Here is an 11536-nt window from a genome sequence, read left to right on the forward strand (position 1 = left end):
TTATATCTCTCTATTGTCATCTTTAGTCATTAGCATAACGACTTTTCCAACAGCACTTTTAGACTGCTTTCAGTTACACACTATTGCTTACCTTATCAATATCTAAGGCGTATGGGCTCGGGACAGCTTGCCCAATGCTCCCCCGATGAGCTGTTTGCCGAGGAATACAAAAATAATTTATGTACACAGCTCATACATGGAAGTTCAGAAACAGAAGACAAAATTAAAACTCAAATATCCAGAAATAGCCATCTGTCACAAAGCAGCACTTTGCAAGCACAATAAATTATGCTAATCCTGCAGACCTGCCTGCAGAATTCACTATATTCTAGCCATACCTATTGGGATATCAAACTATTCATTCAAGCATAAAGGCAGAGCAAAACATAATCATAATTAAGAAATCTTTTTTATTATATAAGTTCAGGAAATAAACACACTTCTTAAAGGCATACATAACAAAAGAACACATTCATCACGATCTTCTAACACTGCTTAGACAGATGTTACTTCTGCAGCAGAGCTATGCATCTTTCCTCAGATTGCTGTGTAAAGCTATTAAATTCAGAGTTATTGTTCTTTATAATCAGTCCAAAATCTTAAACCAAAGAGCTGTGCTGGCTTCTGAACTGTGCTCAAATGGCATCTCTGTGAACCCACCAAAGTACATCTTGTTAATCCCTCTCAGCAAAATATGAATGTGCATAGGTTATGTTGTTCTTTGTGAGAAACAACAACATGATTGGCTTACTCTCCAGCTCTACTAATTGACACCACATTTACCTTGAAATCTGGAAAAGCTGACATGGAAATCCCTTTATGAGATTATGGCCAATCGCTGGACAATTCTCATATAGCTATCATGCAGCCCAAACCTCACTAACTCCTCATGGGATGATGCAGCTGTGCCAATGTGGCACTCATTGTATACCATGGGAGTGTTTTGGTTTCTGGAGGCCTCCTCGGGGTTAGGAAACATTTGTCCCCTTGCCGCAGGGTAAGCCCAGGCCAGGCAACTGAGTCTACTTGGATCTGTCAGCTATGAAGATTGCACAAATCCAAGTGGACCAGGGCTAGGAAATTGAGAGCAGGAAGAGGGAGTAAGATTCAGTAAATGCTGATGCTGCTGAACCTTCTTGGTGCTGATCCACCCTCTTTCTCTCCCCCACCACTGCCCTGTTCTGCCCGTCCCCACCCCATTCCACCCACCATCTACCTCCCTCCCATTCCCTGCAGACACTTACCTTACCAGCAGGCATCTGGAGACTGCTGGCATGCAGAGCTGGTTGAATACTACTTGCAACAGTGGTCTAGCTACGCGCTCTGGCATGTTGCCCTTTGCAATAGCCAGAAAGCACCCTACGCTGCTGGAACACTCGCTGGCCTATAGGATTGGGCCACTAGTGTTGCAATTAGACAACACTTTAAAAGGCATTGGTTATTTTATTAGAGCTGTGCAAGGATAGCTTTATTTCATTACTAAATTCATTTGTTTCTGAACCCATATCTGCCCTGCCCACAGGTGTACACATTTGATCCCTGTTGCGTAAGTGCAATGTTGGGCAGAAATGGCCTAAACTCTTTTGATTTGGTTCAGAATTCATTTACTGAAATCATTTCAATCCATAATTTATTTGTGCATGTTTTTTTTAGGTACCCATATATGTTTTGTCTCCTCCTCTCTTTGTTATTACTGGTTGCCACCACATGCAGTCACAGAAGGCAGGAGAAGTCCTGGTGAACCACATTTTATTTCCTACACTGCTCTGACAACAATATCAGTCAGTGCAGATAAATATGTCAGCCATTAGTGGGGGAGAGGCAGTTTACAATATTTTTGTGGTAGCCACCATTTTATTTTCTTCAATGTTCCCAGTTGATTAACCATATTCTTCAGAGCTGGACCAGATAATGGGACCTCTATAGTGTGGGAAGTCTTTACTGTGCCCTTGATGAATACTCTGGCTTAAACAAATGGGGCACAAATGAATAAGGGCGCAATCCTAACCCCTTATGTCAGTGCTTTCCAGCACTAGCATAGCGGTGCCAATGGGACATGTGCTGCATCCTGCAATTGAGTGTCATTCACAGAGGCCTCCTCAATGTCAGATAACGTTTGTTCCCTTACCTCAGAGCTGCATTGCCCTTATGCCAGTACTGGAAAGCACTGACATAAGGGATTAGGATTGCACCCTAACTTTAATAAACCCTTTTAAGCCTCTGCCTCCTTTTTTATCCTTCATCTTGGTGCTGCACTCTCCTTTTGCGCATGCAAGTTGGGCAATAGTGATAAATAATGAATAGAACTTAATTGATCAAACTCTGCTGTTTAAAAACTGGCAAGTGAAACCCACCAAGTCTTACATTAAAGATGTTGTCACTAAATATATCTATGTGTCCATTAACTACCTAGGCAAAGAAAACCTGATTGTGCATAAATTTAGGGCTTGCCGACAATTACAGTCATCATTAAAATGTCATTAAAATATAAAGCATCAGTAGAGAATGTTTGTCAATAGACAAAACCATAAAAGGGTTGTCTCAACGGTTTAATGTTTATGAAGTTATAATGAACGACACATTACAGACTAGTAAATTCTGAAAACAGAATGCAAACCTAAGACATAAAAATATTGTTAATATCAGCAGCTCCGAAAGATAGAAACACAAAATGCATTAAAAGCATCATTTGGAAAAATTAATGACTGTCTACCTAATGTTAAAGCAGAGTTGAATAATAAGTTCAACCTGATTCATACTTAAGTGAACTGGTCTTGTAGAAAAGATTAATCAAAGTGTAAAATACTCCAACACTTCGACTGCAATGGACTAATGTCATCCTTTATTATCATTGCCAGTTACATGATGAGTGTTTGGAGTCATTTGTTGCATTTAAATTTAAAAGGGCCACTTCATTTTGCATAATATGGAATCTTGTAAATCAATTGCTTCCTGAACAATTCAGGGAAAAGTATATGTATGCTTTAATTAATGTCATGATCAAGCCAATGTTTTGCATGTTTATGTCCCACTAATGTCCCATTAACCAGAGAAGATATCCTGCAGCCCCCAAATTCCTGTGAGAAACAGCAGTAGCCGCGCTGGCACTACTGCATCACTGTGTGAGGTTTTAGTTTGGTCTATAAGATGGCAATCGATATGTACACTTACATGCCATTGAGTATAGTGAGATTCGCTTCTGAATAAGCATGTATAGGATTGCAATGTATAGGATTATAACACAATCTCACTTCCCAAATGAGTTAGTTTCATTGAAGTGAATGGGATCTACAGATGGAGCCTCTTAATCCATGGGGGTTACTCGAATACTCCATGAATACCCGAAACCGCAGATAACAAAATATGTTGTTTTCAGAAGCTACCTTTGCTCTGAATACAACCAGAGCCTTGTGTCCAGAGCCGTTCTGAGGCTTGGAGAGGCTGTGCACCACCTCGCACTGATCTGAGTGGCTTTCTGAGCCTCGGAGAGGCTTCATGCCACCTCACACGGCCTCTCCGTGGTTCAGAAAGCCACCTGGAGTGGTTTTTGGATGACTTCCAGTAAAATCAGAAATAATCTGAAAACCACTCTTGGGGGACATTCTGAGCCTTGGAGAGGCCAAGGAATTTATTCTGCAGCACCATCAATGTACATGGCTGCTTTATTCAGTAGCATGCACCAGGAAGATGGAAAAGTGGCCTAAAGAGCTGCAGTGGGCTAGACAGCAGAGGAGAGGGGCCTTCTCTTCATGGATCCAGAGTCAAGGGAGAGTCTGAGAAGGCAGAAGACATTTGTCATGAGGATCTTCATGCCTATACAAATGGCTTTGGATAGTCATGGATTAGAAAACAAGCCAGAAAGTCAGACAGTAGGTTCCTGGTGAAATTTAAATGGCATGCCAAGCAAGGGAGTGTGCTCAGTTCCAATCTCTTATGCGCCAGATAAGATCACACTTCCGGTCTGAAAGTCAATAAATCTAACTAGTTGCCAAGACACAGATATAATTTAAGAGTACAGCTGGGTTAAATTGCAAAGCTGGGAAAAAAAGTCTTACTACATCATGAAAGTCGGCAGATAAAACGACAGTTGCACATCAGTGATTCACAGGGCAAGCTGCTCAGTAACTCGGTGCTTTTGCAGACAGTCAGGTGACAAGCCTTGGAGATGTGGACAAACATACCAATTACTAAAGAGGTATCAGTGAAAAATGAGAACACTTACATTTAGTAGCAAAAGATCTTGGAGTGCAATGCCTTGTTCCCTCTAGCGTGGTTCTTGTTATTTTCCAAGCTGCTGTGTTGTCCGACTACGTGCACGAGACAAGGTTTGGGGTTAAAACTGGGCCACATTTCTGGAAAATCATGCCAATCAGGATGATATTGGAAACTCTGCAGAGGGATCATATTGAAATATGCTCTTTCCTCCTCCTCCTTTTTAGTGCAGGGACCTATGTTGGAGGAACTAGAAACAAACTCTACTGTCTATTCCCTCTTTGGGCAGCCTCACCTTGACTCAAAGTTGCAGGTCACCGGATAAAATTCCAATTTCTCTATGCCAACCCTCAAAGGGGGTTGAGGAAGCTGAATTGCACAGCCTCCTATAAGCTGGAAAGCATTTGAGTGTGATTCTAAAATGTAGGCTGAAAGGCTCACCAGCCAGCATTCCCAAGCCAGCCAGCCTCATGAGATTTGGTTCTGGTTCAGTGTCTGATTCTTGCTCTCCTCAGGGTGCAAACCAAATCCCTATTCCTACTCCCTTTTTCACACTATACCTGTCGCTTGTGATCAACCTCGCTTAGAACAGTCTGGGGCAGGCAAAAAAAAAAAAATCCTTCACCTTCATAAAGTCAGAGGAGTAATCCGATGGCCAGAAAGGTGGTATATAAATACCTAGTTATTATTATAATGATGATTCAGCTGAGAAGCAAACAATTCCTACCTGGTTCTAGATGGCAACCAGCTATCTCAGACATGCCCAAGGATAAGTGGATGGGCCGGTTGAAAGACTGAAACACACTGAGTCAAGGGGAGGGGGTGAGCCAGTCTGCCTGCTGACCAAAGTCTACCCCCAGCCACAATAATGACCAATCAACTGCTGCAATTCTCCCACCTTGGCTTGTGCAAGGAATGCCTCTGCCTACAGGGGGGTGGCAAAGAGCGCAGTATTGTAATACTTAATATTTTAGAATTATTTTTGCACAATCTATAATAAAGGCCAATTCATAAGTTAAGAAAGATTTCAACCTTTTAAAACAGCAGTAGGAAAAGGTTAGTGCCTGAATGCTTCTGAATAAAAAATCATTTTAGAATATTTCATGCAGCTTGGGGAACTCGGTGTTTTTGTTGTAACCTGACACTTGCGGGAACCTTGAATGTGCATTGTAGTGCTTTTAAAAACAGCACCATTCATATAAAGCTCTGCTTTAGTCATTCATAAAGGCATGTAGCCTGCCAATACTCAGGGAGAAAGACCGAAAGAAACCCAGACTGAAAAGAAGTGTGAATAACAATGTTTCTTATATTAATGGTTATCGGTTCATAATATGTATTTAAATAAAAATGCCCAATTCTTTCTATCAATTTGCAGATTGAGTGGACTTTAGCACATGCTTGCAAGCATAGCTATTTCTAAGTGGTTACCTTTACAATGAGTCATGTATGTCAATATCCGTTGTGGTTCTGAGACAACTTTTATTATTGCTTTGTACTTTGCTTTTGCACTTGTACAAAAAGTGAACATGTGTGCTCCTTGTTAAAGCACCAGCATTCAACATGCTTTTGTTATTCGCGAGGGTTCCGTTCCTGGACCCCTCATGGATACCAAATTCCACATGACATCAAATCATGCAGATTTTAGGGGTCTACTGAGTTCCGACTGTGTCCGGAGCCTTGCTCCAGTCCTGCCCAGAGCTGTTCTGGGGCCCATGGAGGCTGTGCACGGCCTTCAGAGGCAGAAAGGCCCCCCAAAAGCATTGGAAGGCACCTGAAAGCATCGGAAGGCGAAACCAGCAGTTGCCTTCTGACGCTTTGGGGAGCCTTTCTAAGGCCCGTGGAGGCTCCGTGCAGAAAGGAGGCTGGCCAGAAACCGGAAGTGCCCTTTTAGGACCTCGGGAGGCTTCAGTTTGGGCCGAATGTGACTTAATAGGGGTCCAGAGGACTGGTGTTGAGACAAATTCATGGATCAAAAACCCATGGATAAGTTGGCTCAACTTGTATGCATGGATGTACCTGCCCATTTTTCTCCCTCCATTTCCTTTTCCACAGCCACTTTTTTTCTCAACAGAATTCCAAGAGAAAAGTATTCTGCCCCACTCCAGATGGGGCCTCTTTTTGTCCAAACTGCACCCAAAGTAAGTAATAAAAATAACAACAGACTGGTTTGCCTTTGTGCTAGGCAGTAGCATAGCCAGAGGGGACAGCACAGTAAGTATTACAGGTACTTCAATGTGCTGTGTAAGTGGCCCCTCCCCCTCACCGTTGCTGCCCCAATAGCTCCAACAGCAAGGGGAAAGGGTGCTTACATGACATGTTGTGAGCCTGTAGTACTTATCCTGCTCCCTTCCCCCCCCCCCCCGGCTACATTGCTGGAGCATGGCTCCAGTTGCAAGAAAAATCCCCAACCCTTCATTAAAGGTTCCTTTCGGCAATACAGAAATAGAACAGTGAAATAATAATGAACAGGAATGGGTTGAATCCAAATGCAGTAGTGCACTAGCATTTTCTCCAACTCGAGCAACGTGACCGTGTGGTTTGCCGCTATGATACATTCTGTAGCTCAGACTTAAATGACTTGTGATCCACCGAGTCAGACACAGCCCACCAGCTGTGCATTTTGACCTGTCAGAGATCCATAGACCTCCTGTTTTTGCTGCCTGCTCCATCCACACTACATGGCTGAGTGTTTTTACTTCATTAGTCACAAGATGCCCAGGCTGGAGGCACAGCTGAATAGTAAGAAAATCAAGTGATATGAATCTGCTTATATTGACACATTATACACTTCGCCTTTAATTAAACTCACTCCCTTTTCCTTAGAGGGACTCCCTAATTAGCGATCAGGATTGCGAGTGAAGCAGCTTCAGATATCTTGCACTGCACTGCCACGCTATGACATATTTTCTAATTAGATTTTTTAAAAACATCTCCTAAGATGTTGAGATGACATCTTTCTTCAGCAAAAATTTACAAGAAAAGATAAAAGGAAAAAGTGGAAGGAGGAGGAAGCTCTGAGCGATTTATATCTCCATGAAAAAAATGCTTGGCGCTGAGACGTTTTTGAACATTACCAAGGACAATGGTTATGATAATTTATCTGTACCAGAAAACTGAGTTATTTATGGCCTTGGGCTACTGGTTGATGTTCATGTTGTTGCTTTGGAGATTGCGTGAATGAGACAATCAAACAACTTCATACAGCTGATAGCAAGAAGATTTACAGTGCTGCAGTGAAAATCTAAAAAAAAGGGTTTGTTATTTTGCTATGCAAAACAAGGAAACGCAGTAAGGAGAAGGAAAAAAAAACACATTGCCTCACAGAAAAGTAATTGAGCTTCTCTAATTAAGAACGATGTTATGATAAAACCACAGTGAATTGGCTGAAGAATACGATTGACTGAAGAGGTCCCACTATATCCATCAGGGCCTTTCACTCATGCTTCATTTTATCGCACCATTAACAGACAAGGAGAAATTTGTGTGCGTACAGAGAACACTGAGGTTTAAAACCCAACCTTGACCTCAAGCTATATAAATGAATAGGGGAGGCAACACATTTAGAAGTGCTGGCAGAGACAAGAAGCAAATTACTGCCAGCCACAATAGGTATCATGAATGGCCTAGGAGGCAAACATAACCACGTAAGACTACCCAACTAACTCCTCCTTCCATTTTTGGAACTGTTTTCACCTCAGACAATAAGTTGAAATATTGTCTGAGTTGAAATGGCCTCGGTCCAGATACCAACCTGTGTCATCAAGTGTTGAGAAATCAAATAATGGACATGCCTACGAGAGGAAGCTCTTCTCTGCCCACCAATCCTAGCAAAGGGCCCAATGTCTTCTGGATTACTTTGCTCAACTAGGATGGTTGGTCTAGATAGGTCTGACTTACAGCTAGCAATGTTAGGATGATTCCTTCAGCCATACCCTCTGCCAGTTTCACTAGTGACTGATACAAATCAGTCCATAAAAAAATGCAAAATTGTTTGTACCTGCAGTTCTGAATAAACTCTATACCCTTAAGGCCGTAGTTCCCAAACTGTGTGCCATAGCATCACAGGGCACCGTGGCAAGTTCACAAGGATGTCCCCAGCGGCCTCTTCTGGGCTATTGTGGACACTGCTATCGCACAATCCAAGGTGGTGGGAGAGCTGGGAAGAAGGGGTCTCTGTGTGTTTCACAGAGTACCATGATCATGGACCGCCTCCACTGATGCAGCTGCAGTGGTGTGTGGAGGGGGGAAGGTTTAGTTGCAATTGGGCTGTGAGTATGTAAACAAAAGCAGAAATCTGCCTTTTTTGCTTTTCTTTCAGCAATCACGACAGCTTTTAGAAGCACCACGCACATTGCCCGGTGTTCTAACAACTTGTATACTCTCCCCCTCCACAGAACACTGATGACTTTTTCTTGAGTCTAAGGAAACCTTGATGTCACTTTGGTACGAACATGAAATACATGGCATCTTGAAGACTGCTTCATACATTTTTAATTCTAACTATCCCACTGGGGAAGCTTGCAAGCATATGCTACAACGCTGCATAAAACTCAGCTTTCCCTTTCCAAGATTAATATTAATGAAAGGTCAGTGTAATACATTCGAGAATCTACAACTGTGATACATGGGCAATTTTCTGAAAGAAAAGCGCCTCAGCTAGTTCTCAACCATAGCAAAAGTAAATTCAACAGAAAACATGATACATACACAAAAGAAATGGGACTGATTTTCAGTTTTATTATATCAATATTAAGCTAATAGTGTTAGCCTAGATATGATCTATATTGATGCAATGTGATTTAAGTTAAAAACAACTCTGAAGAAAATTAGAGTTGGATTGTTTGTCCTAGTATGCTTTACACATCCAAAGTGATTTTTAGGTATATCCAAAGTGTAAGAATAATACATAATAATACAGGCATTTATATACTGCCATTCTTGGTCGTCAGATTTCTCCTCAGACTTTAATTCAACTATTTACTTACTACTTACAGCCCAATCTAATTTTCCCCACCAATGCAGCCATGACAAGAAAGCAGGGAGCTTCAAAACAGTGTCATTGCTGCTGGATCCACCCCATGTGCTGCCTTCCCACCCCATTCCTCTCCCCTTCCCACCCAGTTTTTATCTGGTCCAGTGCACACAGGGGGGTCCCAATCCTACATAGGATTGGGCCGTAAATCACTGAAAACTTTGACATGCCTACCTACTCCCATTCAGTCAAGCTTGCACATCTCATGACCAATCAAATCCAGCCCTTCAGCCACATATTGCATCCTGCCAAGTCCTAGAGACAAGGGGACAACAAAACTAGTGGGCCACCACAAGGGTCAGCAAATATAACTGGTGTTTGTCTTGATGGGTTACAAGTTGTGTAGACCTATGATAGGACATCCAATAGTAGAAAAAGACAAACCTATTACACGTGAAATGGCTAGCTGGGATTTTGTATTGTATGGTGTGGCCTACTTGTGAACTGAATGTGGCGGAATGATTTGGATTTGGGGGGAATCTGCCATTATTAGCAGAGATCATAAATTGAATAAAGTGACATTCAAACTGGTCTCCTTTTCATTTTAAACAAGAGGGCGGTGGCTTTTAAACTTTGACTGTCGGTTGAATCACACTCTTAATGTAAAATTGGAAAGTGAGGTGCACTCACTAGAATAGCCATGTTGATTTTGCTACAGGTATAATGACAGAGTTCTATTCTTTCCACCGGGTAGATGGGACTCGTCAGCCTGGGAAGGCAGCTCATCTGAGAGAAGGAAAACTCTGATCCCAAACCTCCACTGCCTTGTGGCTACATCCAGTTATGGAAAAGGCTTCAGGAGTCAACCTCGAGGAAAAATCCAGAGCCAGAGTCCCTGAGGCAGTTCATGGCTGAACACAGTCACATTCTGGCAACTACTGCGACGCTGCTGGCACCAACCGTATTGGCTTCTGCCTTTCCATTGGACCATTTCAGCGACGTGGAGAGGGGGGATTTGCTGCATGGGTAACAGTCTATCCTCCACACCTACTTTACCCAGGCTTCGCGCACTGGAGAGGACACTGTTCCAGAACCACCATTCAGAGCGTGACACCATAGTCTTCCAAGACTGAAGGATACCAACAACAACAACAAAAATTCTTTTGCATTCAGCATTAGCTACAGCATGCAAGTGGTTCTACCAGGACAACACTTGCCCAAAACTTCCTAACACCTGAGGCAGCATGCCGAATGCTGCTTCCCTTACCTGATGGTGCCTCTGGTCCTGCCACTCATTTTCTAGCTCAGCACTCTCCTCCCTTCCACATTTCCTCTTCCTCTCTGCCCTTGCTTCCTTTTCCAATCCAGGAAGGAGAAGGAGGAGCAGTCGAGGCATGTAGGTGGACAAAGATGGGTGCCCACCCCACCAACTTGCTGCCTGAGGCAATTGCTTCAATTGGCCTCCTGGATGGGCTGGCTACATTGGTGGCATAGCTGGAGGGGGGCGGAGCACCCATGGCAGTGAGGCTTAGTGCAGCGGGCAAGCTGCCCCTCCCTTCGGAGCCATTCCCGGCAGTACGGCTCCGTTTTGCCTCCTCCCCTGCCAGAAATGGCTCAGAAGGAAGGGGCCACTTGCCCGCCACGCTGAGCCATCCTGCCATGGGTGCTCCACCCCCTTCCAGCTATGCCACTTGGCTGCATGCCCAGAAACCAAACATAAGTGCCTTGACAATAATATCACCTTAATTCACAAAAACAGAGCTCGCAATTGAAAGGTTAGGCTGGGTTCTATCACTGAAAGCTTCAGACAAAATTTCCAGAAACAACACACTTCCATTTCTTGCTTGGCTCCCCTAACAGAGCCTAAAGAGCAATAAGAGTTTTGTAAACTTAAAACATTTATATTATCCCATGCTGCAGGGAAAAAAGTAAGAACATTTGGTTTTATGAAGTGATAAACCTTTTAAATGCCCAACCATTTTCCTTCAGGCAGTTTTCTTTCTTCACAAATAATAAAGCAATGTGCTGCTAAATTCAACCAGGTTTGACTTCTGCAACATAAACTTTCAATCTAAAGGAACATATTTCTCTAACCCACACTTAACAGGGGAAAAAAATGTCTAAAATGACTTTCTTGCCCCTGCACCAAAGAAGGAAAAATGGCATCAAAAGAAAAATGTGTTACTGCCTGACTGCCAAAGCTTCGGCTACAGCTGATGTAGTGTAGTATGTGATGTTAACACTACTCCAAGTATCACCACTAAAGTCTATCACTTTCACAGCAGCAGCAGCTGACATTACTTTGAATATTTGTTTCTCATAGTTTTTCATAGAACATTAATTGTAAAAACT

This window comes from Tiliqua scincoides, chromosome 3 (genome assembly GCF_035046505.1).
Source record: "Tiliqua scincoides isolate rTilSci1 chromosome 3, rTilSci1.hap2, whole genome shotgun sequence".
NCBI lineage: Eukaryota > Metazoa > Chordata > Lepidosauria > Squamata > Scincidae > Tiliqua > Tiliqua scincoides.